General features: G+C 42.7%; 1 protein-coding gene across 1 annotated transcript in view; it reads right to left on the bottom strand.

Annotated features, from left to right (window-relative positions):
* Window positions 1–26,548, bottom strand: part of LOC130920909 (E3 SUMO-protein ligase ZBED1-like) — a 139,066-nt gene that overhangs the window by 70,391 nt on the left and 42,127 nt on the right. The window lies entirely within an intron of this gene.

Genomic DNA, 26,548 nt, shown 5'->3' with positions numbered 1-26,548 from the left:
TCTAGAACCTTATTTTTCAATCCTGACCAAGGAATGGAACTGGATGCAAGACACATTTTGAAAGTATCCCCATTTGATTCACAAATTTAATCTACTGTTGACGCATTCTACCCTCATTTAATTCTTCTCTATTCATAGAAAATCAATCAGTCCTTTGGTGGGGTGGGCTCGTTCTTGTCCGGCGTCCAGGTCTGTCCTGTGTGCTTAGCGCCTCGACAGTGAGCATTGTGACGCTAATTAAATGTGCCACTCTCTGCTTGTCTGCATGTGTTGCCATAGCTCGCTTTATTTTGCCATCTGTCATGTGCCTGTCTGGTCTGAACGGCCCTTTATGATAGCGACCTACGACCATTTTGCTGCAGACAGGTTAGTACCCTATGGTCCTCTCCTGGGTCTAAGATATTTCACAGTGCATGCAACCTTAGAGAAATGAAGAGGCTTTACCACCACCACAGAGATTTACCTGTGAACTCTCTACCAGTCACACTTAGCAACCAACAGTATCTTCAAACGCTCATGGATGATTATGTAATTGTAGAATGCAGGCCCTAGTGATTTGGATCGCTCCGCATGCCTGGGGTAGTTTTGATCAAAGTCGTATTAGTAGGGTGGATAGAAAAGACTGAAGATAGGTTGATTGGTATGTAGCCATCAATACAGAAGTGGAATGGAGGTGGGGGGGAAATGCAGGTATTTAGTTTATGAGAGCAGAGAAAAGAGAATTTGAATACCTACAGTGGGTTCAGTAGGGTTTTTAGATTGATGGGTAAAGAAGGAGCATGTAAATTGGTTAGTAGTAGCAGTGCAACGGTTTGCGGTTCAAAGCCGAACTGTACTGTTCGCCCTGTACGGTTCAATACGCCTTTATTAACCGCGCCTTTTCGGTTTTGCAATTAATTTATTCCGAACGCTTGTGTAATTAATTGGTCGAGCTCTGTGTGCCTGTGTGTGACGTGAAGCACAGCTGTGGAGAAATTCCCGCCCCGCAAGTAAATGTCCGATCGCTGTCAAGCACCTGTGTAATAGAAGCCGAGTAATGCCCTCTCTCGCTTACGAGCGAAGTGAAAGTGAAACAAGAAAGAAAACAAAAAGCTATGGCGAGCGGAGGAGTGGAGAGACCGAATTTTGAGGAAGCACCGGCTTCTTTCAAATTTGCCGTGTGGTAACATTGCGGTTTCCCCGTGGACTACAATGAGGAGGGAGACAAAATATTGAAAAAAAAAAAAAGAAACAATTTGCAAGCATTGCTCGGTGCTTGTTCCTTATGCTAATGACAACACTTATAGCATGACTCCAGCACCTCAGCCGGCCTCACCCACAGATATCACTTTCTCAGAGCAGGACAACCCCGAAGATGACACCAGTGAAAACACATGGCCGGCTTGTTTAATTTATTTGCAACGCTTGACCCACGTTACATTGTTCCCTCGCGGACATATTTCTCCAACAACGTAATCCCCGACATTTATGAAATGGCACGCAAAGCCACCGAAGATGATTTTGCTAAAGCACATAGTTTCGCCCTGACCACTGATAGTTGGACGTCCCGTGCTACAGAGTGCTACTACCTAACTGTGATGGTCCACTATAATTCGTACCTGTCAAGTTGTACGGTCTCGGCGTAATTTGTACGAGTGAGCACTGATTTTTTAATGTGTACGGCGTACGTTACGTTCAAAATCTGTATGTTTTTCGTGCATTACGTTTTTTTCCTCTGTTCGGATTTTGTCACTGTTTCGGCAACGAGACAATGTGTGTTAATACGTTGGTTGAATGACGCGAGAAAAGTCAGACACGGAGAGGGAAGAGTGTTTGTTGTGACGCTGTAGCAAACGTGAAGCTAGGCTAGGTGGCTCCAGTATTTCCTGACTGTAGCCGACAGCCTACAATCTACGCCTAGATATCTCATGCATATAGAACTACATGCGAAATGACAGACTCGGTAGCGTTAGTAAACAGCCGCCATTTTAGAGCAGTAAACTTCTCAGAAAGGCTCTGTTGTCGTGAACCTTCCGAGCGAACCTAAGTAACTTTTTATCTAAAATACTCCTAAATCGGCAAAATCTTGACTTGAGTCTGTCTTTAAAGGATGAAACAGTTTTAAAATTTTCACATGTCGAAAGTAGACAGAAGGGAACTAATGCAAAAAACGGGAGCAATTTTGTCAACTTTAACGGTTGATTCACAACATTATATGACCATCAAAGATAGCAAAGGTTACTATGTTTTTGTTTATTTAAAAAAAATGAAAAAAAAAAAAAAAAACTGAGAGCTAACACCACTTTGCCAAGTAACTTTTTTACTACTGTGTGTGTGTATTTCAGTAGTCAGTCACTACACTAGCCAAAGAGCTAAGAGGCATTTTAACAGTCCAAAATGTTTACATTAAGTGTTCATTTCATTTTCATAAAAGCAAAATAAAGGCAGTTTTAAAAAAACAAAAACAAAAAAAATGAGTTCATGGTAGGTCGGTCGGTCGGTAGGTAGTGCCATTTGTAAAGCAGGACATGATGAAATTACGACAACATAAATTTTCGCGCCAATAATGTTTAAAATGTGCATTGAAAATTTTAGAATTACTTTTTTTTTTATCTTATTTATAACAATATTTAGCAATTGAAATATGTATTTGTACATAATAAATTTGTACATAATAAATGATAATAATAAGTGTTGCACTTCAGTATTTAATCCAGAATTTAAATTTAAATCTGCATCTTATTTGTAATTTTAAATCTGAAATATTAAATTTAAAATAATGATCGGTGATCAGAAGTAACAAAACAAAACCTTTACGTGAGTTACCATAAAAGTGCTATTTGGAGTTTTTTACTCGCAACTGCCACCTCTGGTCGAAAGCTTAACTATAGCTTCTGTGTTATGCTCATGCATGGGACGCATGTTTGTACAAGTATTAACATAAAGCCTGAAGTGTGAGCGAGAGTTGGGGCTGTGCTAGAAGCCGGTCTCTTCTTATTGTCTGCAGAATCCATGGTAAATGAGGGACAGTTACCGGCTCGTGTGGGCCGTGTTTTTGCCAAGCGGAGCTAGGTGAAACAGCACTGCGTATACACGTGCACAGGCACATGTTCGCCCACAGTGTTTGACCCAAACCCCCTCTATTGAAGGGAAGAAGAAGGGCTTTTGGGGGCAGTCTCAGTTAAAATGTCATGGCTCTGTGAACTCATCACTGGTGGACTAGAAAAGGATTTTACATTAACACTAAAAATTCCATATAGCACCTTTGACATAAGGCCGAGTTATGCTTCCGCGTCAGACCTGCGCCGTCAAGGAAGACCCGATTTACGACCCTCCGCCTTAGCCTCTTTGGCTCCTTCCTTTTTTTCTGACTTCGCATCGCGTAACGCGTGTGACGTGGTGGAAATGGATTATGATTGGTCCGCTCAGACTGTTGTTTCCGGTTCAGCGCAAAATCACCGGCATTGTCAAACATTACTTTTCTACACGCAAAAATGAACCAAGCCGACGAGAGTATCAACGAGGAGCAAGTACGACAACTTCTACAATGTCTCGTCAAGACATTATTAATATTGCCAAGTATGAACACACAAATATGTGTGTGTTCGAAATAGAGTGGCCACACAGAGCGGTGACCCAGTCGGCCAAAAACTGCCAGCTTTTTATCACTTTATGTCGTATTTTTGGTTGGTGCACTTCATCATTTATTGCGCACATATGTTTGCTGTGAGTCTGTGACTTATTTACGTGTTACACTTCAGGTATATGAAGAATAAAGCACAGGTTTGGTGTAAAAGGAGTTGTTTTGATGTTTAATTTTCAACAACAGACAGTTCACACACGATACCATCATCACTGATTGAGAGTGCCTTGGTGCTTTTATGATAACGTTAACATCAAGGCTTACAAAGCAGTTTGGGAAGTTCCATAGACGCCAGAAATCTGCTATGGCTTCCCTTTAGCTGGTTGTAGGACACGGCAAACAAATTAGGCTGGAGGGCTTTGCAGACCTCAGACAAACCGCTGGACGCAGTGCTCGACGCCAGTTTGAAGCTAGCCACCACAGCTAGCTGGTTTCCCCCCGAGGCTAGAAATCTATGTGGCATCAAAAGTTGGAAAGAACGCCTCGAAACCGTCTTCTGCATCGTCACACTCCGAGTATATGAATAAAGCACAGGTTTGGTGTCAAAAAAGTTGTTTTGATGTTTAATTTTCAACAACAGACAGTTCACACAGGATACCATCATCACTGATTGAGAGTGCCTCGGTGCTTTTATGTAAATGTTAACATCAAGGCTTACAACGCAGTTTGGGAAGTTCCATAGATGCCAGAAATCTGCTATGGCTTCCCATTGGCTGGTTGTAGGACACGGCAAACAAATTAGGTTGGAGGGCTTTGCAGACCTCGGACAAACCGCTGGACGCAGTGCTCGATGCCAGTTTGAAGCGAGCCACCACAGCTAGCTGGTTTCCCCCCGAGGCTAGAAATCTATGTATGTGGCATCAAAAAGTGGAAAGATCGCCTCAAAACAGTCTTCTGCATGGCCTGCACATCGACATTTGTATTATCAACATTTATTCAGTGTTGATAAGCTGAAGATCCACATTCAAGTGTTCCATCTTGCATTGTTTATCTATTTTTTTCTCTGGTAAACTAGACGAGAGGAACTCAACAAGCATGCCCCAAAACCTTACAAACATAACGCCACACCCCTCTAGTGGCTTGGTGGTGAATTACAAAGCAATGTGTCACCTGGACGGAAAAGCATCGGATGTCGAATGACACCGTAGTCGCGAACAGACATAAATAATCCCAATTTAGGTTTATATTCTATATATACATATATATATATATATTAGGCTTATATATATAAGTTTATATGGATCGATAGAAAGCATGCACTGTCCGTGCATGTCACACACGCATACGGGCACTCGGCTGTGTAAGCAATCTTGAAATATTGCTCATATAGAGCAGAGAGAAAACCTATCATTCTTATTCTTATTATCAACCAATTTTTATTTGTTTGTGATTGTTGTCAAGCCCGATCCTTCCCAAAAAGCTGTGTTCAAGGCAAGCTAGGCGCTAATGCACAGCTGCACCACTACTGTAGCGTGGCGTCTCTCTCGCTCTTTGATGACGTAATTGCTGCATGAATTCCGATTTGGAAGACTTGACAGTTCAGACCATGCGTGACTTTCTGGAAAAATGTGGCCCAGATCGGATTTAAAACATACGAAAGGGACCCAGATCGGATTTGAAATGGTCCACTTCTATGCGACTTGTCCTGTTCAGACCATCAAGTTAATGCCTCACTCGAGTCGGAAAAACACGAAAAAAATTGGATTTGTGAATTAAGACCTGCAGTATGAACCTAGCCTTAGTGCACAAATCAGATTTTTTCGTGTTTTTCCGACTCGAGTGAGGCATTAAGTTGACAGTCTGAAAGGGACAAGTCGCATAGAAGTGGACCATTTCAAATCCGATCTGGTTCACCTTCGTATGTGCTTTAAATCTGATCTGGGACAAATTTTTCCAGAATGTGGCGGCGGTCTGAACTGTCAAGTCTCCCCGATCGGAATTCATGCAGCAATTACTTCAGCAAAGAGTGAGAGCGGCAGGCAGGACGGCAGCGATAGCTGTGCATGAGTGCTAGTCCCTATTTGAACTCAGCTTTTAAGCAGGAGGCGGGCTTGACCACAGTCATTAAAAAACAAAATGAAAAAAAAGGATAAACCTGATAATGCTCGGTTTTCTTTCTGTTTGCCAAATGAGCAATATTTCAATATTGCTTACATGGGCGAGTTGGGGCAAACTGACGTACACACATATGGCTTATGTGTGTGCGTCACGCACGCACTGTGTGTGCATGCGTTTTATCAATCCATATAAGCTGTATACTTTATTACTATCCTACCCTACCCTACCCTACCCTACCCTACCCTACCCTACCCTACCCTACCCTACCCTACCCTACCCTACCCTACCCTACACTACACTATACTATACTATAATGTCTGTTATTTGTGTCCTCATTTTGGAAATCAAAATATGATCACCCTGGAATGGCGTACAGCCAGCATGAGTAGTCATTTGTTTTGATGCTTCTGTGCATGCGGGTCAGTTTGCTCAGCGCGTGTCAGACTGTGATTTAGTGCGCATGCATAAAACTTGAATGGGCTCAATGGACAAAGGCTGTCGGAACGGGCACGCCAAATAAAACATATGACAAAAAGTCAGAATTGTGCATTAAGACCTGCAGTATGAACCTAGCCAAAGTTCTGGTTTATCAATAGCTGCATAGGTGGCATATGAGACATACACACCCAAATGCACCCATGAACACACACAAGGTTGAATGGAGCGTTACAGCCAAGATTTAAAACCAAGTGTTGTGGTCGTGACATTACATTTTACTGTCATGTGGCCAATAGCTGAGCACTCAGCACTACAGTATGTGTGTGCATGCATGTGCGTTGCAATAAACATCTGTCACGCTGCCATTATATGACTGGTTACATACATTATTCATGGATTCTTATGTAGAGTATAAGAGGCACAACGCCGTGCTGTTGCTGTGAGGGCATGTGTAATGCTCTTCTCTGTGTCCGCCTGACTGCCTCAGACCAGAAAATTAAAACAAAAAAAGCACCAAAAATTGACGATCCAACATGAACAGATTGGGTTCTTTGTTGTGGAGCCCACATTGTGTGGCACATACTGGACACCTACAGAGATGAGATTTGCCCCATGGTCTTTGGGCCAATAGGCCAACCCACCTGCCAACCATTTTCAATCCTACCAACCGAGAATTTAGCCTACAAATAATTACATACTTTTTATCCATTAAACTAACATAGCTACAAACCAAGATGCCTCCATTTGTATCTTTAGAAGGGACATTCATTCAAGAATGAAAACATCCAAATTTTGCAACGTCCGCCAGTATGTAACAATGTCCTTACAACTCTCCCTAAAAAGACTGCCTAATTTAAGGGTAAGAGTGACCCAAACAAGACATTTTGCCAAAAGAAAATGACTGATGGACTGATGTGTATGCCAGATGTTTTTTTCCAGTAGCAACAAATTATTGTTAATCTACCCCATAATACAACAGTATAATAGAATAGATGGACACCATATCGAAACCGTTGCGTTTAAGAAACCTTTAGGATTGAAAGTGAAACATCCTCATTAAGCAAAAGTTCCATTTGGCCTGGCTCACTTATTGACCACATTATTTTTCCAACCTACTGACAAAGCAACTACGAAATACTTACCAAATTACCCTACCCTTATCTTGTTCCTGTTCGTTTCCCCCAATTGTAGAGCCCAAGTTGGAGGCCCCCTTACAGGGCAGCTCCTTAAAGTGTGTTAGAGCTAATCTAAGACATCTATGGTAACCACTGAATAAAACTGCTTTTAGACATAGTATACTGGTACATTATGTGGTAATATGACCCGAAATCTATCCGGCTTGTGACTTTCAGATAAAGGGAAATGTACTGGTGTTTTTCCGGCTTGGCAGCGTTCACATGCAGCAACTGACTCAGGCGTGACATTTTTTAGATCTTTTTTTTTTTATTATTGCACTCATCATTTAGAATACTCATCCTCCACAAACTGAAGGAGGGCTGATCTCTGGGTATCAGTCTGGTCCTGAGCCAAATGTCAACCATGGCAACACTCGTCCTCCTTTAAAAGGCCCTATTCTCTTATGTACTTGGTGTGACACATCCTTTTTCGTCTTCTCAACATACCCTTTTTTCTCTCATGCCTCTTATCCCATTCTAGACGACATTTAACGCCCAGGGCTGTAATTTATTGCTGATCCCACTGCCAGTCTAGGCATCTAACGGAGGTCAAGCATGTGAGTTTAACGAGATTGATTGGCATTGCTAACATTTGCCGCCATGCTCGCATAAGAACCATCATCTACTAGAGTGACTATTAAATGTGTTTTGTTGTCCCTAATAAAAATAGACTTAGATATATTGTAGGATATACAGTACAGTAGCTTGTTTTCCAGGTGAGCTCTTTCGGAATATTTTGATTTCAAGCTAAAATATCATGGTACAGAATACAAGTTTGTCTGACAGTACTGTGGACACAAAAAGGCCAGAAAACCTTTACTGAGGTAAATGCAATAAAATATCAGTAATAAGCTAAACTTATTAAATTATGCAAATGTACATTCGTTGCTCAACACTCTTTTATGTATTATGTGATAACAATATGATCACCAGCATGTTGTGCTAAAGGATCTGACTTGGCTACATTGCATACTTTCAAGAGTTATGAGAGCAGTGACAAAAAAAACGTTTCAAAGTGGAGTCTGATGACTTGGTGGAATCAGTCCCTTTTATAGACTCTTTGATTCTCAAGTTAAACATCTTTAGTTTAGCTCAGCATGTGAAAGTGAGGCTGTCCAGAGCCACTGGAATTGTTTTTCCACGCAAAATGTCCTTGTAATTGGTGCATAGAATTTTACAGAACGATCAAGGTTGGTCTATAGTGGGGAGGGGTGTATTGGAGGCTGGGTGGAGTGGAGACTGGGTGGGTGGGTGGTCCACTCCTGTGGACCTGCCATCTGGTTTCCCTGGCAACCACAAGTCACCGTATGACCTGGACTGTGTTGGACATATTCCACAACATGGCTGCAGCAATGAAGCTAATTAACGAAAAAATTATTTGAGTTCGAATGGTGTCCAGTGATCAGTTCTGAAACCTTTTTTGTCCGTTCTCAATGGTGGGCCAAAATCATTTTTCATCATCTCATTTTCTAACCCAGAATCAAATTGGCGGAACCGCAGACTGTCGCCATCTAAAGTAGTGCCACAACGGCAGAAAATTTAGTGGAGGCGAAGCAATTATAATTATACTTACTTAGAATGCAAACATACAAATAACAAACAAATGCCCAGTCGTACTGATTTTAAAAATGTCTGTTGTTGAGGTGGATGAATGAGTCCCTCACATACTGTACAACAGTACATACGTTTTGTCCTAAGAGACTAATATTGAGAGTATTGTTGGCAGTTCGGATTTAAATGTGGATTTTGATGCCATGGCTAACAATGATTATTTTTTTCAGGCTGCTATGAATTATGAGTCAAGACTAAAACAGCAAGTGGATAAATGTGGAATTAAGCAAGTTACTCTAAAGATTTGTACATTTGCTTTGATAAAACGGCTTGACATTCAGCAAAAATGGGATTGCCAGAACCGAGTGACCCATTAATACTGTATTGTGTGCACCTGTTCATGCAATTTCTACCTGTTGTCTAACAATTCATATTAACCTGAAACAGGTATGTTCCTACATTTAGACACAGTCGCTAATGATATCGACACACAAGTTAATGCACCGTATGACGCACACATACACACACTCAAAAACATCTCTGCCCTGTTGAATTATTCAACCGTCCTGCCGTGCAAGTACATGTGTGTGTGTGTGCGTGTGTCGGCCTGTGTGCGTACTTCTTCATCCTGCCATCAATTGCCCTACTTTGACCTGGTCTATGTCTATAATGAATATCCATTGTATTCAAATGAGGGTCATTTTGCTGCATTGTCGGCCGGAGGTGGTGCAAACATGAAAAGCGTCGCCATGGTGATAGCTGATATAAATGCACGGGTAAAGTCGACCCTCCAAAGACTCACCTCCCACCAACAACAATTTCGAACAAACATAATCGATGAACGCAGAAAATCTTGTAGGATGCCAGGTGATTGAACTCTACTGTTACTACCCGGTCCAGGGGAATCAGGACGTAACACCCGTCCAACCCTCACCCAGACAGGCCAGCGAAGGTAGTATTTCAAGGGAATTTTTTTTATTTGGCTTCAGAAGGAGAAATTCACCAAAATAACTAACTAAACAGTCTAGCAAAACACTACCTTCCCTAACAAAAAGAAAGAGGGTAGATAAAAGACATTTCACCACCTCCTAACAACCAAAAACACCAGAAAACAGGGGGTACAACAAAAAGGCTTCTCCCTCCTACATCACTGCTCTACTATTTACAACTTATACAGGTACCTTGTCAAACTAAACATAAAGAAGGAATTGGGCCACTGTTTACAATCTGCACGAGTTCTAACGTTTCAGGGTTTTGGTATGACTGTAGAGTAGACTGAATGCTTGTGGCGAGCTTCTTAAATAGGCCAAGGAGTCTACAACTTGGCCAATCACGTTGCACCAATCAGGAGCTGCTTAACAGGCAACACCTGCACCTAATCCATTCAATCAGCAAACCAACTCACAACACACACAGAGCAGTGGAAAAAGCAAAACGAGAACAACTGACCCACTGGGTCATTACACTACAAAGTGTGTTCACGGTTAACGTTTAAGATTAGATTATTAGGTTTAGGTTTGGGTTTCAAGTCTGGCGTGGGGTTTAAAATTAGGATTTAAGATTCTCTCCCCTCCGTGAGTCATCACCTTATCGTGGTGGAGGGGTTTGTGTGTCCCAATGATCCTAGGAGCTATGTTGTCTGGGGCTTTGGGCCCCTGGTAGGGTCGCCCATGGCAAACAGGTCCTAGGTGTAGGGCCAGACAAAGCATTGCTCAAAAAGACTCCTTATGATGAATGACATGAATGAACTCAGGTTTCCCTTGTCCAGACTCGGGTTACCGGGGCCCCCCTCTGGAGCCAGGCCTGGAGGTGGGGCTTGAAGGCAAGCGTCTGGTGGCCAGGCCTGTCCTAATGGGGCCCGGCCGGGCACAGCCCAAAAAGGCAACGTGGGTTCCAAAGGGGTCGGGTGCGTAGTGAGTTGGGCGGCAGCCAAGGGCGGGGCCTTGGCGGTCCCCAGCTGCAGAAGCTAACTCTTGGGCTCTCCCTTAGAGATAGGGTGAGAAGCTCGGTCATCCGGGGGGGACTCGGCGTTGAGCTGCTACTCCTCCGCGTTGAGAGGAGCCAGCTGAGGTGGCTGAGGAGCCAGCTGAGGTGGCTCGGGCATCTGGTTCGGATGCCTCCTGGACACCTCCCCGAAGAGGTGTTCCGGGCATGTCCCACCGGCGGGAGGCCCCGGGGATGACCCAGGACACACTGGAGGGAGACTATGTCTCTCGGCTGGCCTGGGAACATCTTGGGATCCCACTGGAGGAGCTGGTTGAAGTGGCTGGGGAGAGGGAAGGCTGGGCTTCCCTGTTAAAGCTGCTGCCCCTGCGACCCGACCCCGGAGCAAGCGGAAGATGATGGATGGATTTAAGATTCTACAGTTAGTTTCCAAAGATTGCCGTAATTTTTGGACTATAAACTGCTACTGCTTTCTTCCTTTCTTTTAGTACAGAATGCTGCAGCCAGAGTCCTCACAAATGCAAGGAAGCTGGACCACATTACACCGGTTTTGAAATCGCTACACTGGCTTCCAGTGAGTCAAAGGGTAGACTATAAAATACTACTGCTCGTCTACAAAACACTTAATGGCCTTGGACCAAAATACATGCTTGACTTGTTAGATTCCTATGAGACATCTAGACCCCTAAGGTCGTCTGGAACGGGTCTTCTGCATGTTCCAAGAACAAGAACCAAGCAGGGTGAGACAGCATTTAGTTATTATGCTCCTCACCTCTGGAACAAGTTACCCGAACGTCTGAAGTATGCTCAAACTGTTAGCTCCTTTAAATCAGGGCTAAAAACGCTTTTGTTTGGCACTGCATATCCATAACTGTCTATATATTTCAACCTACCTGCCTTCTATTCCTCTTGTGCTTATCTCCATTGCTGATTTCAATGATTATTAGTAGTAGTAGTTTTTGCTTTATTTTTATTTTTGTTTTATTTTTATTTATTTATTTTTATTCTGTGATTAAATGCGATCATTTGTCTTGGTTTTTACGTTGTATTGATTTAAATGTGATTTTTATGGTCTTCATGTGATGTAAAGCACTTTGAATTGCCTTGTGTTGAATTGTGCTATATAAATAAATTTGCCTTGCCTTTGCCTTGCCTTCCTTTATTTCGAATGCTGCGGCTTTAGTCCAGTGCAGCTTATTTGTTCATTTATTTGGGTTAATAGGTAACACTTCATTTGACACTATCATGGGCATTACTGAATGCTTATGACGGATGTCATTAAGTGTCATCCGGCAAATTATGTCACTAACTCCATTAATTTCCAGTTCGGCTCTTTTACATCCATTACAAAGTGAGATAATTTGCCAGATAATACTAAATGACATCTGTTATAAGCTTTCATTAATGCTCATGACAGTGTCATAGCATTTTTGTCTAATGATAGTCTTATAGTGCCACTGTCAAATAAAGTCTTACCAAATACCATAACTAGCAATTAATGAAACAACTGGAACAGTAACTGAAGAAATAATTAGCACATACATGAATTTAGATTTTTATTTACATCTGTAGTGCTGCAGTGCATGCTAGGAGGCACGTTGGACAACAGTGTTGACAGCAGGTGGCAGTGATAGCCAAATAAAGCTTCTTGAAGCAATTAAGCATTGCAGCCAATTGGTTCAAAGCTTCATTTAGTCTTATGACAGTCGTATGATGCCGTTGTCAAATAAAGTGTTGATATCTTTTGGTGTAAATATCCCATAATACAGTGAGGACAGCTGCGGCTTATAGTCCAGTGCAGCTTATCTATGAACAACTGTCATTTTTGTGTCAAATTTGGTGGGTGGCAGCTTATAGTCAGGTGTGCCTTATTAAGCGAAAATTACGGTATTAGGGTTTAAAATTATGGTAGACCTATATACTCAGGGTTACGATTTGAAAGTAGTATTTTGAACTCAGGGTTATGGGTTCTAACAAGAAAGCGAGTGCCTCAAAAGGAAGGATACGACAGATGTAAATAGAGGTTTAAAATCAATATTACATATTACGCCGCATGTATCGGTTAGTATTTAAAGCCTGGGTTTGAGTTTCAGATTTGGGTTATGAAAATATTCATTCATTCATCTTCTGTGTCGTGGGTTGCGGGGGTGATGGAGCCTATCCGAGCAAACTATGCGGGCAGTAGGAGGAGCTACATCCTGAAATGGTTGCTAGCTAACTGCAGGCTACGAGGAGACAAATAACCATTTATGCGCACAGTCATACATTAGGACAGTCTGGAGTGTTCAAACAACCAAGCATGCATGTTTTTGGGAGGTGGGAGTAAGTGGGAGGAAACCAATATAGAGAAAGAGAGAAAGAAAGCATGCAAATTCTACATAGGAAGGCCGGAGCCCGGGCTTGGAACCCTGATCTAATAAATGTGAGGAGGACATGCTAACAACTCATCCATTAAATTAGGGAATTAGAAATTTCAAGAATGTTTTGGTTGAATTTGAGGTAGCAATTAAAAACAAAGTTCCAAAACTGAGTTTGGGTTTCCGATTTTTGTGTAATGTATAGAGTAGAAGTAGATTTTTAAGACTGCGTTTGGGTTCCAAATATGTGTCAGTTTTTAAGTAGAACTTTAAATTCTGTTTAGAATTTAAAGACACAATTTGACTAGTGTCATTACCTGACAGGCAAGTGTGCAAAATGCTATTTGGGTGAGTCATTTTACTGTACTGTATTTCACTTTTATTTCATAACAACCGGGAGGTCAAAAAGCATGTTAGCGATCCTGTGAAATCAGCACATCATTTCCAAGTGGCTTTGCCAAATAAAGGCTATACCCTCACTTAGAAGACTCCACATTTTCTTAATGGAGTCCTTGCTGAAATCTCCGCCTACCATTGATTTCAGGCTCAAACTGGGTGTTGAGACAGACAGGATGATGATGAATGGTCACCGTGCTCTGATGGATGAGTTCTTAGCGGGAGGGTGTCCAAAGAGGGACAGGGCTCTATTCATCTTCAAATTCAAAGTATCATGTCAACACATGACTTTTTATTGATTGGCTGGACCAAGTCACCCCAAGGCCAAGGTTAAGTAGGTTTTAGCAAAATGAAGCTAAAGCCATTTTCCCCCTGCAATGACATCATGTTTACACAGGTAAACATATGGAGCACAACACCCAATGACAACAGTTGTTTTGATCAAGCGTCTTCATTGGACAGTCATTTGATGATTAATTATTCATTTTAAACATTTATTTAAATTACTGTCATTTTTTGACAGTGAGCATGAGCTAATTCCAAACCGACAAGAGTTGCTTAGTTAATTAGAAAAAGACTAAAATTTTTCAATTCCAATTTTCCTATTCCTTGTCTGATGTAAACTGTATATTTAGCATATTGTTTTATGGGCCTTGGTTGCTTTTGGGCATGGCCGTCGCCAGACATATTTCAGTGGGGCATGTTCCCCAAGTATTGATCTGCAGTTGCCCAGTATAAATTTCACCAGTAAAAAAAAATAATAATAATAAATAAATACTTTGGAGTTTTGAGTATACATAGCATAATCTACAAACTGCTCCTACAGTGGTAACTCTACATATGAAGTTAATTTGTTCTAGGACCTTGTGTGTAAGTCGATATGGTCGCATGTCGAGCAGGATTTTCCCATAAGAAAATTCGTTCCACAGCCCGAAAACCTACACTAAATCCTTAATAAATACCGCTAGTACTATTGCAAAAGCAATTACACATAACAAACGCAAACAAACACAAAATAAACGCAAACGCTAAACAAACAAATTATGAATAAAAATCGGAATAATAATTTAATAATAGTAATAATACCTGTAATAATGTAACGAATCGGGTTCTAATGTGGCAGATGTATTTTTGCGTGGTGTACCTGAATGCACCGCTGGCTGATGTATCAGAGTGAGAGAGGACTTTTTACTTTCACTTTTCATATTCTGTTGTAGGGTTGAGCTGCCGCAGACAGTAGGCATGTTGTGTTACACAAGTTCTGAAATAAATAATTACAGACCTGACGAAGCTAGCGATTATCTTGGCGATGTTACAATAATAGTACTTGTCAACTTATTAAGAATGGCGAATGGAGGAGGACCGCCGAGATCATATACCATCTACATCCGTATTGTACAGCCAGTTCACGGATGCACACACCACGCTCATATTTTTCTATCATTTCAATCTTCATTGCAATAGTAAGCCTCACCTTTTCCCTTTTTTTCACCACCTGCAATGACATTGTTGGAACCCATGTTGATTTTTCTCACAAGGAAATCCGCCATGTGTCCGTCTTGATGGAAAGCAAAGAAACGCTGTAATAAATCGTCTTATTTCGATCATGACGTCAGATGTAGAAACAAATGGCGAGTCACATTTTACATCGGATGTCACAAAGATTGTGTGTCGAAGCGATCATATGTCGAAGTGCCACTGTATTTAATATGGTCGTATTCACTCCATATACACAATCTGCACATGGCTCCTTAATATAGTAATTTATTGAGTTGACACTTCGGCGAACCAACTTCGGGAGATATACTGCGTTCATATGTATCAGGAGGTCTAAGATCCCAAGTTGGAAATTGTTCTGATGTGTTGTAAAGTTTTAATGTTGGATAAAAACATAGTTGCTACAAAGACGAGTAGCCTATTTTTGTGCTCCAACGATACATCACAAATTGAGTGTGTTAGGATTCGTGGGTTGGAGAGGATCCTTATGCAGAAACCGGCACGGTGTGGCAAGGAATAAAAATGTTTTATTTGTGTCCAACACAAAAGCCGTGGAACTTCCTGATCGGGGTAGTCGAGTGGGCGTGAGGCGATGACGCTCGGGAAGGAGGCAGGCATGAAATCCAACGAGGGGCGCGCAAAAAACAGGACCTGGGACAAGAGCAAAAAATGTCGTGAGCCGGTGATCAGAGAAATAAGTAAAGAATGCGAGATACAACTGACTTAGCAAACAGACACGTTGATCGGGCGACGAGGTGGCGGCGTCCAGTGCTTTTAAAGAGGGCTGATTATCATCACCATCAACTGTGGCCGCTCCACCTGTCTGTCGTGCAATCTGTCATCAAAATAAAAACAGGCACACCTGCAGGAGGTGGGCCAGGGCTCAGGAGGGAGGAGCTGGAGCCCTAACAGAGTGACTGTTTGGCGCTTTTTATAGACACCATGTAATAAAGAATTATTTTTCAATTACTCCAACAACACTTGAATGCAGAATCAATATTACGGTGCGTGTGTCACTCATCTAGTAGACGGTGCAAATGACATCTTCCCAACTGCTTTACATGTTAGTGCGAGATAAACTGCCCATCATTGTTATTCGTTTTTATTACCTACTGTTTGTGTTGATGTTTGTTTGGTCGCCTATTCCCATGAATCGTGAATTTTAAACTGTTCAACTTTACTCTTTACGTATCATGCAGTTAACTGCGGTAAACTACTCTGGTCGCAAATTGAAGTAGCAGGTTAGCTGCCGTCTTTGGCTTTGAATACAATGACAATTAAATGCGATTTGACTGAGAGGCTCTCACTCAAGAGCTTTGTCTAAATTGTGTTTGTCATGTCCCCTGCCTATCTGGTTCACTCATTTACCTTTCCCGCCTCTCAGCTGGGCACAGCTGCCACCAATCATCATTTGGGGAGTATTTAAGTGGCAGACTCACTTCACTTCACTGTCTGATCGTTCTAGCACACAGCTTCACGTCCTGAGACCGCCTTCCTGTGATATCCTGCCTGCTCTTCTTGACGGAATCCCAACCACTCCTGCTTTCAACTAATCTGGTCTGCATCTCGTTGCATTTCCTACATTCTGCTGCTGATTGCAATAAACGGCCTCCTGGCCAAACTTTCATGCCTGTTGCTGAATCTGCATTCTGGTTCCAACGCTCACCTGACTAATCCTGACAGAACGATCAGAACAAAACATGGAACCCGCAGATTCAAATCCGCTTCACGTGGCCCTCCAAACCCAGGGACAGCGAATCCTGCAGCATGAGGAGCAGATTTCCTCCCTCCATGAGTTCCTGAAAAAGACAACTGATCGACAAGCGTCAATGATACAGGACTTGAACTCTCAGCTCGCAAACATCGCTCTTCAGCTTCAACCAACAGCCCAATCTGTCAGGCCAACCTTTGCTCCTGTGAACCAACCCAACTTGCTCTCCGAGGGTCCAGCGGGGGCTCCTGTCACACAGGTGAACTTACAACTGTCCCGCCCGGAACGCTTTTCGGGTGACACGGGAGACGTTCGCACCTTCCTAACACAATGTGAGCTCCACTTTGAATTACAAGCCTCTGCTTTTGTGACCGAGCGCTCCAAGGTGGCGTATGCCATTTCCCACCTCTCAGGAAAAGCCGCAGCCTCGGCCACTGCTGAATGGAGCCGCAACTCACCTGTCTGTTCATCATATCCGACTTTCACCAGCTCCTTGAAACAAGTTTTTCAAAGCAAACTACCGGGCAGAGAGGCGTCGTTAGCCCTAATGAACCTGCGACAGGGGAAACGCCGGGTGGCTGATTTCGCCATTGATTTCCAAACGCTAGCAGCCGACAGTGATTGGAACCCATCTGCACTGACTGACGCATTTTTTCAAGCCCCGTCTGGCCCCATCAAGCTTGCCATGTTAGCCATCGACATCCCGGGTGACTTGGACTCCCTTATTGCACTGGCCATTCAGATGGACCGACGCCTTGCCGAGCGAGACCAGGAAGGAAGACGCCTGCCGCGCCGACATCATCATCATCATGATCAACGGAACGCCCACTCCTTCCTGCCGTCTCCTCAACAGCTCTCGCCTCACTCCATTCCACCGCGAAAACAAACACCTGAGGAGCCGATGCAGCTTGGCCGTACACGTCTGATCCCAGAGGAACGTCACCGCAGAGCAACAGGTGGACTGTGTTTTTACTGTGGACAACATGGTCATGTAGTCAATAAATGTCAAGTCAAGGCCGCTTCGTACCCAGCTAACACCTCCGTCCAGGTGAGCCAGACTATCATTAATAATTCAGGAAACGTCACTCCTTCAGTTACCTTGTCCTCACCCCATAGTCATGTTACGGTTTCGGCTTTTATTGACTCTGGTTCGGAAGCTAACATGATTAACTTCAATCTCGCAAGGCGTCTGTCACACTCCCTGATCCGGCTGAAAAGTCCGCTGGCGGTCAGGGCTGTTGACGGCACCCCCCTTGGATCAGTCACTCACCGAACTCAACCGGTTTGTGTGACGTTTACTGACGCCCATTCGGAACATCTTTGCCTTCATGTCTTTGATCAAATGCCCCATGACCCAATCCTTGGCCTGCCGTGGTTAAAGCAACATAACCCACAATTAGATTGGAACACTGTCAAGATAATAAAGTGGGGAAAAGACTGCACTGAATTGTGTTTTCCTCGGCTTCCTCAGACCTTTGTCCCTCCTTCTGATCTTGCCAATGTTCCAGGTTGTTATCATGACCTCTCAGAAGTCTTCAGCAAAAGCAAAGCTACCTCACTTCCCCCATTCAGAGACATTAATTGTGCTATCGAACTTTTGCCTGGTACCACCCCTCCACGAGGCAAGCTATATTCCTTGTCAACACCTGAACGTCAGGCCATGGACTCGTACATTCAGGAATCCCTGGCCGGGGGCCTGATCCGTCCTTCCTCATCCCCGGCCGGGGCCGGTTTCTTTTTCGTAGAGAAGAAAGACAAAACATTAAGGCCATGCATTGACTATAGGGGATTAAATCAAATAACGGTCAAGAACCGTTATCCTCTTCCGCTAATATCTACCGCCTTTGAGTTACTCGAAGGGGCTAAGATCTTTACTAAACTAGACCTGCGTAATGCCTACCATTTGGTGCGAATTCGGCAAGGAGACGAGTGGAAGACTGCCTTTAACACGCCTTCCGGACATTATGAATATCTTGTCATGCCATTTGGACTCACCAACGCACCTGCCATATTCCAGAACCTTGTAAATGATGTTCTTGCGGACCTGTTGAACAAAAATGTGTTTGTGTATCTTGACGATATCTTGATCTTCTCCCACAACCAGGAATCTCACCAGGAGTATGTACGGGCAGTGCTCCAGAGACTGCTACAGAACCAGTTGGATGTCAAAGCCGAAAAATGTGATTTCCATAAAACCTCCGTCCCATTTCTCGAATACATTCTCGCAGGGGGTAAGGTCAAAATGGATCCTGACAAGATATCAGCAGTCTTGAATTGGCCCATACCAAAAAACCTGAAAGAGCTACAACGATTCCTGGGGTTTGCAAATTTCTATAGAAAGTTCATAAAGAATTATAGCACTATTGCCTCACCCCTGCATTCTCTCACTTCAACCCATAGACGCTTCCTGTGGACAGAGCCATGCCAGAGAGCGTTTGATCTGCTGAAGAACCGCTTCACCTCAGCCCCTATTCTCTCCTTGCCAGACCCTGCTCACCAATTCATTCTGGAAGTCGATTCCTCAGATGTCGGAGTCGGAGCGGTGCTCTCCCAAAGAAATCCCAAAGATGGTAAACTTCACCCCTGCTATTTCATGTCAAAGAAACTGTCAGAGACAGAGAAGAATTATGATGTTGGGGACAGAGAACTCTTAGCAATCAAGCTAGCAATAGAAGAATGGCGGCACTGGCTTGAAGGCGCTTCCCAGCCCTTTTTGATTAGGACCGACCATAAGAACCTGTCATATCTCAAAACAGCTAAACGTTTGAATTCACGCCAGGCCCGTTGGTCTCTGTTCTTTAACCGGTTCCAGTTTCACATCTCATTTCGACCTGGGTCAAAGAACACTAAACCTGACGCTTTGTCCAGGATATTCGATTCAGGGAAAACCCCCTCAGAACCAAAGCCAATTGTGCCTGAAACCCGTTTCCTGTCTGTGCTGTCGTGGGATATTGAAGCCAAAGTAAAATCAGCTCTCGAGTCCACAGAGATCCCATCAGAGTGCCCCAAAGAAAAGCTATACGTGGTGCCTGATCTTAGAGGTCAGGTTATCCGCTGGGCCCACACTCTCAAGACCTCTTGTCATCCAGGTATCACCAAAACAGTTTTTGTCATATCTCAGAGGTTCTGGTGGAAAGCCATGCGCAAAGATGTGACCGATTACATCAACGCCTGTCCGGTATGTGCCTCTTGCAAACCATCTTCGCGCAGACCAGCTGGTGGGCTCCATCCCTTACCCATACCATCCAAACCATGGTCACATATATGTATGGACTTCGTAACTGGTTTACCCCCATCCTCTGGCAACACCGTTGTTCTCACAGTTGTAGACAGATTTTCCAAGATGGCACACTTCATCCCATTACCCAAGTTACCTTCTGCCAAAGCTTTGGCACAAGTACTCATGTACAATATATTTCGCGTGCATGGCTTCCCCTCTGATGTGGTTTCTGATAGGGGACCACAGTTTATTTCGGCTTTCTGGAAAGCCTTCTGCAAGATGATAGGGGCTACGGTTAGTCTTTCATCTGGTTTCCACCCCCAGTCCAACGGTCAAGCGGAAAGGCTGAACCAAATCCTGGAGACTGGTCTTCGTTGCCTGCCGTCCCAGGACCCCTCCACGTGGAGCGAGAAGCTGATGTGGCTGGAGGTGGCTCATAACACTCTTCCATCATCAGCGACGGGCTTCTCACCCTTCCATGTTGTACATGGCTTTCAGCCCTCGCTCTTTCCTGCTCTTGATAACAACTCTCCAGTTCCCTCGGCTCTTGCCTTGATCCGTAGATGCCGTCGGACCTGGGAACGAGCTCGACGCATTTTGCTTCGTCGTTCGGCCATCTACAAGACCGCTGCAGATCGCAAGAGGTCTGCTGCCCCGACATACAATACGGGTGACCGGGTCTGGCTGTCCACACGCCATCTGCCTTTGAAGGTCCAGTCGAAGAAGCTTGCTCCCAGGTTTGTGGGCCCATTTCCGGTCTCTAAAGTTATTAATCCTGTCTCCATGCGCCTGCAGTTGCCAAAGTCCATGAGAGTCCATCCCACATTTCATGTCAGTCAGCTGAAACCTGCCCGTGCAAGTCGTCTTGTCCCTCCGGCCAGACCCCCGCCCCCCGCCCGGTTTGTGGATGGCGGCCTGGTCTATTCTGTCCGGCGGCTCCTGGCGGTGCGGCGTCGCGGCCGGGGTTTCCAGTATCTGGTCGATTGGGAGGGGTATGGCCCGGAGGAGCGCTCCTGGATTCCCTCCCGATTCATCGTGGACCCTGCCCTCATCCGTGCCTTCCACGCTGCCCATCCTGGGGCGCCTGGGCCGTCGGGTGCCGGCCGTTGAGGGGGGGCCCTGTCATGTCCCCTGCCTATCTGGTTCACTCATTTACCTTTCCCGCCTCTCAGCTGGGCACAGCTGCCACCAATCATCGTTTGGGGAGTATTTAAGTGGCAGACTCACTTCACTTCACTGTCTGATCGTTCTAGCACACAGCTTCACGTCCTGAGACCGCCTTCCTGTGATATCCTGCCTGCTCTTCTTGACGGAATCCCAACCAATCCTGCTTTCAAGTAATCTGGTCTGCATCTCGTTGCATTTCCTACATTCTGCTGCTGATTGCAATAAACGGCCTCCTGGCCAAACTTTCATGCCTGTTGCTGAATCTGCATTCTGGTTCCAACGCTCACCTGACTAATCCTGACAGTGTTAAAATGATATGTGGAATTTGAACTGTATCAATACTGATGGTATTTTTTGCTATTTGTTTATACGACCAAAATGAACAGAATCAATCCGTATGAATTAATTTCCTATCTTTGGGATACAACCTCTAACAATTTTGTGTGTGTGCTCATCATTATTTCCAGCTGTTTTACCACCATTTTATTGTTATTGCAGTTTCTGTTATCTGTAACAAGATGTATTCTTTTTTTTTATTTCTATTTGACTCAAGCAGCGTTACTCTTGCACATGGATGTGAGAAAGTTATTTGGAAGGGTAAATCAGCAAGGAGGAATGAGAGAGGTAAGCTAGGCAACCCACCTTGGCAACATAAACCACTTTTTGGTCACACTCTACCAGGTGATAAACACTGATTAATTAGTTTCAGTGATAGCAGAGTGCAGGAAAAGGTGAAGAAGAGATAGAAGTTGATGAGCATGATCAGAGGTGTATTGACTATTAACAAAGGATGTTCCTAATTTTGATTTTAAATACTGATGGCTGGAAAAAATATCACTTTAAAAAAAAAACAAAAAAAACAACAACATGTATTATGTATTGTGAAACTGCCCGCTCGCCAGTGCCCCCCTGTACCCCTGTATTGTTTTAAGTCTAGTGATGCCCCTGCTTTTGGGAGGAACACTTTGTGACACTATCAAAATGAATATAAGCCCAAAAAGTGCATCATGACTTGATGACATAATTTATAGCCAATTCTGAACCGCATACCTTTGCTTGTTTAAATCAAGCCTTAGCTTTATGGCAGCATTAGTTCTTTTTTACATTCATATTGCAAGCTTTCTCAATAAGTGCATTTGTTTTATTGGCGGTGCTCAAGAAGAGGTAAGATAGACAGGCAAGTGGGGGCTCCCCTCAGGGGAAGCTCCGTAAATTTGGAGGTTTGAGATGGTTCAGAGTTTAACGCGAATGACAGCTAACACGCCACTGGCTAAAGGCAAACATGTCAGCTTTGGATGGAAAAAAAAAAGAACATAATAGAACAGATATAATAGATAACATAATAGAAATAAGGCAGTAAAGTTAAATAGTTAACAAAAGCCACCGGGAACGTGCAATCAAATTCCAGTTGTCACACTGTGGAAGAAAAATCAAAAAGGGTTTCAAGCTTAAATTTTGAACAATAATCAGATTTTCAATTTAGGATAACATTTCTTTGGCTAGAGATTCTAACAAGGGACAGTTTCAGTTTCAGATTACATGTAAGTGTCACAAGTTCTCTGGTTTCATGTTATAACTAGGGTGTCAAGAAAGGTTGTTATAGCTACCAAAAAAAAAAATTAAAGCATAAAAAATAATAATAATAATAGAATTAAAAATATATATACATATATATTTTTAAACCCTTTTTCATAAAAATTGAAATATAAGTAAGTGTATAAAAATATTAATTAACATTATATGTATTCAGGTTTTAATTAGGGTTCAAGCCACCATTATGGTTTCAAGCAAGGGTTTCAAATTAGGGACAGCGTTTCTAACTAGAATTTAAGTTTTAAACTGTTGTTAAGAATGTTTTGTGTTTTAAAATTGGGTTTCAAATCAGGACTAGCGTGTCACGGTAGGATTTCTCAGGGTTTCAAAGTTGGCTGCCAAAGCCTAAATTAGGTTTTCAACATAGAGTTATGTAGGAGTTTTAAATGTAGTTTTAATTTAGGCTATACAGTTAAGTCAAAGGTTAAGGTTTTTAAAATGGCTCTACAGTTCAGCCAGTGTTAGGAATTCAAGTCAAGATTTCAAATAAGGTTTGCAAATTAGGGTTAGGGTTCCAAATTAGCATTTCACCATTCCTTTTTGCTGCTACCCTGTTTAGAAAATGACAAATGGTACAGTCCCATCCCATTATGCAGCTCTCATGCAACAAGGCAGCCAAATGAACAATCGAACCTGAAAGATGCCTGCTCCCCAGTGAATTGCATTCAATTCATTCTATTCTTCCTATTCATTCTATTCATTGCTTTTTATGGCTCCCTCATACTGTTTAAGTATATATTTAATACTTTACCAACATTGTTTTGCCATTTCATTTCACAGTAGTTGACCAACGATGGAAATTTAATGCTACGAGTGTATTTTACAGCTTGTTCACGTCCATAAACACCAGCACTTTTCCCACCAAGAAAATAAAAAGGTTGTGTTTCAATTGATGTTTTGTTGACTTCTCAGACAAGCGAAGTAAACATTCTGCCCGGAGAATACTCATCCTACCAATTCTCTCTGCTGTTTTTGTTCCTGGGCTCTCCAGAGACACTTTGAAGTCTCCTGGTACCAACAAAGATGCTACTGTCAGACATTCCCACACGCAAAAAAGCACCCACACTGTCACATGCACTCTAATCCGAGTTAGCGGACCCGTTAACGTTGAATGGCACATTGGCGGCAAAAGTTAGATGAGGTGTTTCCACCCATTTAAAAAGACTTATGTAGAAATGAAACACGCACGCGCACATCTACACATGTACACCCCCACACATACGCACACGATAACAAGGTTTGGCATTGGTTGATGGTACTCAATGTACAATACTTACTGTGGAAAGGTAGGATTTTGAAATACAGTAGGTCCATTCATCATTTTTGATAATAGCGCTTCTATCTTTCAAGGTCACAGGGAAGCTGAAATTAATCCCAGATAACTCAAATCAAAAGCTGAACACCTGATATGATTTTATTAACATCGAGACAACTTTGATGCTTGACCTAACCCAGAAAATGGGTTTTTGTAAATGCTGAGTGGTGGACAAACTTAACAAATTGAGTGTCGAAGAAATGAATTTGCTAATTTTCATAAATCTAAAAGGGATGTTTGTGTCTTCAAGAAATGGAAACATTTCGTCAACAAACAATTTTTTCATGATGATGACGAGACAATAAGGAGCTAAAAACATGTCCTTGGAGACTGAAACATAACGAGAAGAATGCCATTTTTTGTCTGAAAAGACCAGAATGAGACAAAAGTGTGCCATATTTTCCGTGACATGTTCACAATGTGTGACACTGTATGTATAGTTAGCCTGCATTGTATCAGTGTCTGGTGGTGTCACTCATGTGACATGCTGTGCCCCCCCAACCCATCGGTGTCCTCTGCAGGCTTGCCTGTTTTGAAACACACAGTAAGATGTGTTTTCCTTTCTTGGTAAGAGAGAATATGCAATGTTGCTTTAGCCTTTAAAGGTCTGTGCTGAGTAATCATCACACACTAAATGTAATTCGTATCCTTAGCATAGCATTCGCCTTAGCATTAGGCTAGTACTAACAGCAAGCGTCCTTTTAAAATCTCGGACAACTTTTAACATGCAGTACATGGTGTTCAGGTGGTTGTAATGAATTCAAAATAATGTATATGTATAAATAATTTATTTATTTTCAGACAAAAAACGTCGACCAAAAAGGTTTCGTCAACGAAAACTAGATGAAGACAAACACATTTTGAAATGACTAAAATATGACCAATAACACCAATAAGTATTTTTGTCCAAAAGACTAAGACAAAAATTAAAAGGGCAGCCAAAAACAACACTAGTGTGATATGAATTAAAATGAAAAATACTTTATTGTCTTTAACAAATATACTTTTGTACTTACAAAAAGTAAGTACAAAATTCTTTTTTTTTCAAAAGTCATCTTTTGCTAATTATCAGAGACAATCAAGTGGGTTTTTTTGCAAACCAAACTTATGAGTTTTCTCAAGGGCAAAAGGGTCCTCAAAAAAACGTTTCCGTGTGTTTGGAAAAAAATAATGTCTTTGAGTCTTAAACCAAAATATGAAGTTACATTTTTTGTATCTATCAAGAGCAGGTGAGTGTCATTGAACGTTCATATTTTGGTAAATGTTAAAACAAATCTAAACCTTTCACCTAGCATGCAGGATTTTATAAGAAAATTTTGCATCTTGAGGAAGAGCAACCTACTGCTGCATGTTTTTGTAATCATCAGAGATAGTTAAGACCCATTGTTGAACATTATGTTTAGATTTTTCAAGAAATCCAAATACCGTACATACAAACATACCGTGTTTTCATGAAGAAATACATTTTAAGCTGTTCTTTAACCAAATTTTTGGGTGTGGTTTTTCACTCTTTAACGTGCAAAATGTGTTACATTTGCTTGCTTTCAAAAAATCGTCTGTGTCTTGGAGGCTATAATAGTTTCATTGCTGCGACCTTGTGTAAAAGCGACCCCTCTTTAATTTGCTGTGCACTAGTGGACAATGCCACGAAATTAAAGAATTGCAGCAGTTATTATGTTCGGACTTGGCATTAGGAGTGCAGGGTAATGACACGCTCTTGAATAAATACCGGCCACGAGTCCGAGGGAATAATGAGATAGTTGCCACTGTCTATCCCGAACCCAGGTCAATTAGAGGATGTTTGCTCTTTTTAGGAAGGTGAGCTTGAGAAAGCTCTCTTGTGACTTTACACTCCTGGACAGTTCATTAGGTACGCAGTCCAATGAAATTAGATGTGGTAGGGTTTAGCAAAGACTTTGCCTTTGTAACACATCCTCAATATATTAACCCTCTGACCACCAGCTCGACCGATGAGAAAAATGAATTAAGAATAATAAATTAGCCACTCGCGGCACGGTGGCTGAGTGGTTAGCACGTCTGCCTCACAGTTCTGAGATCAAGGGTTCAATCCCGGGCTTCGGCCTTCCTGTGTGGAGTTTGCATGTTCTCCCCGTGCCTGCGTGGGTTTCCTCCGGGAACTCCGGTTTCCTCCCACATCCCAAAAACATGCATGGTAGGCTGATTGAACACTCTAAATTGTCCGTAGGTGTGAGTGTGTGCGTGAATGGTTGTATGTCTCCTTGTGCCCTGCAATTGGCTGGCAACCAGTTCAGGGTGTCCCCTGCCTACTGCCCGTAGTTAGCTGGGATAGGCTCCAGCACCTCCGCGACCCTCGTGAGGAAAAGCGGCATGGAAAATGAATGAATGAATGAATGAAATTAGCCACTCTTTTATAAACAGCATGTGTATTTTGGGACTGCCGGTAGGGGGGACTCAAAAACTTGTTTTTGTTGTTTTTCTTCTTGGGGAAGAAATTTATGGATGGATCAGAATGGAAAATGGTA

This window comes from Corythoichthys intestinalis, chromosome 8 (assembly GCF_030265065.1).
Source record: "Corythoichthys intestinalis isolate RoL2023-P3 chromosome 8, ASM3026506v1, whole genome shotgun sequence".
Lineage (NCBI taxonomy): Eukaryota > Metazoa > Chordata > Actinopteri > Syngnathiformes > Syngnathidae > Corythoichthys > Corythoichthys intestinalis.
This window is presented reverse-complemented; position numbering and strand designations above follow the sequence as displayed.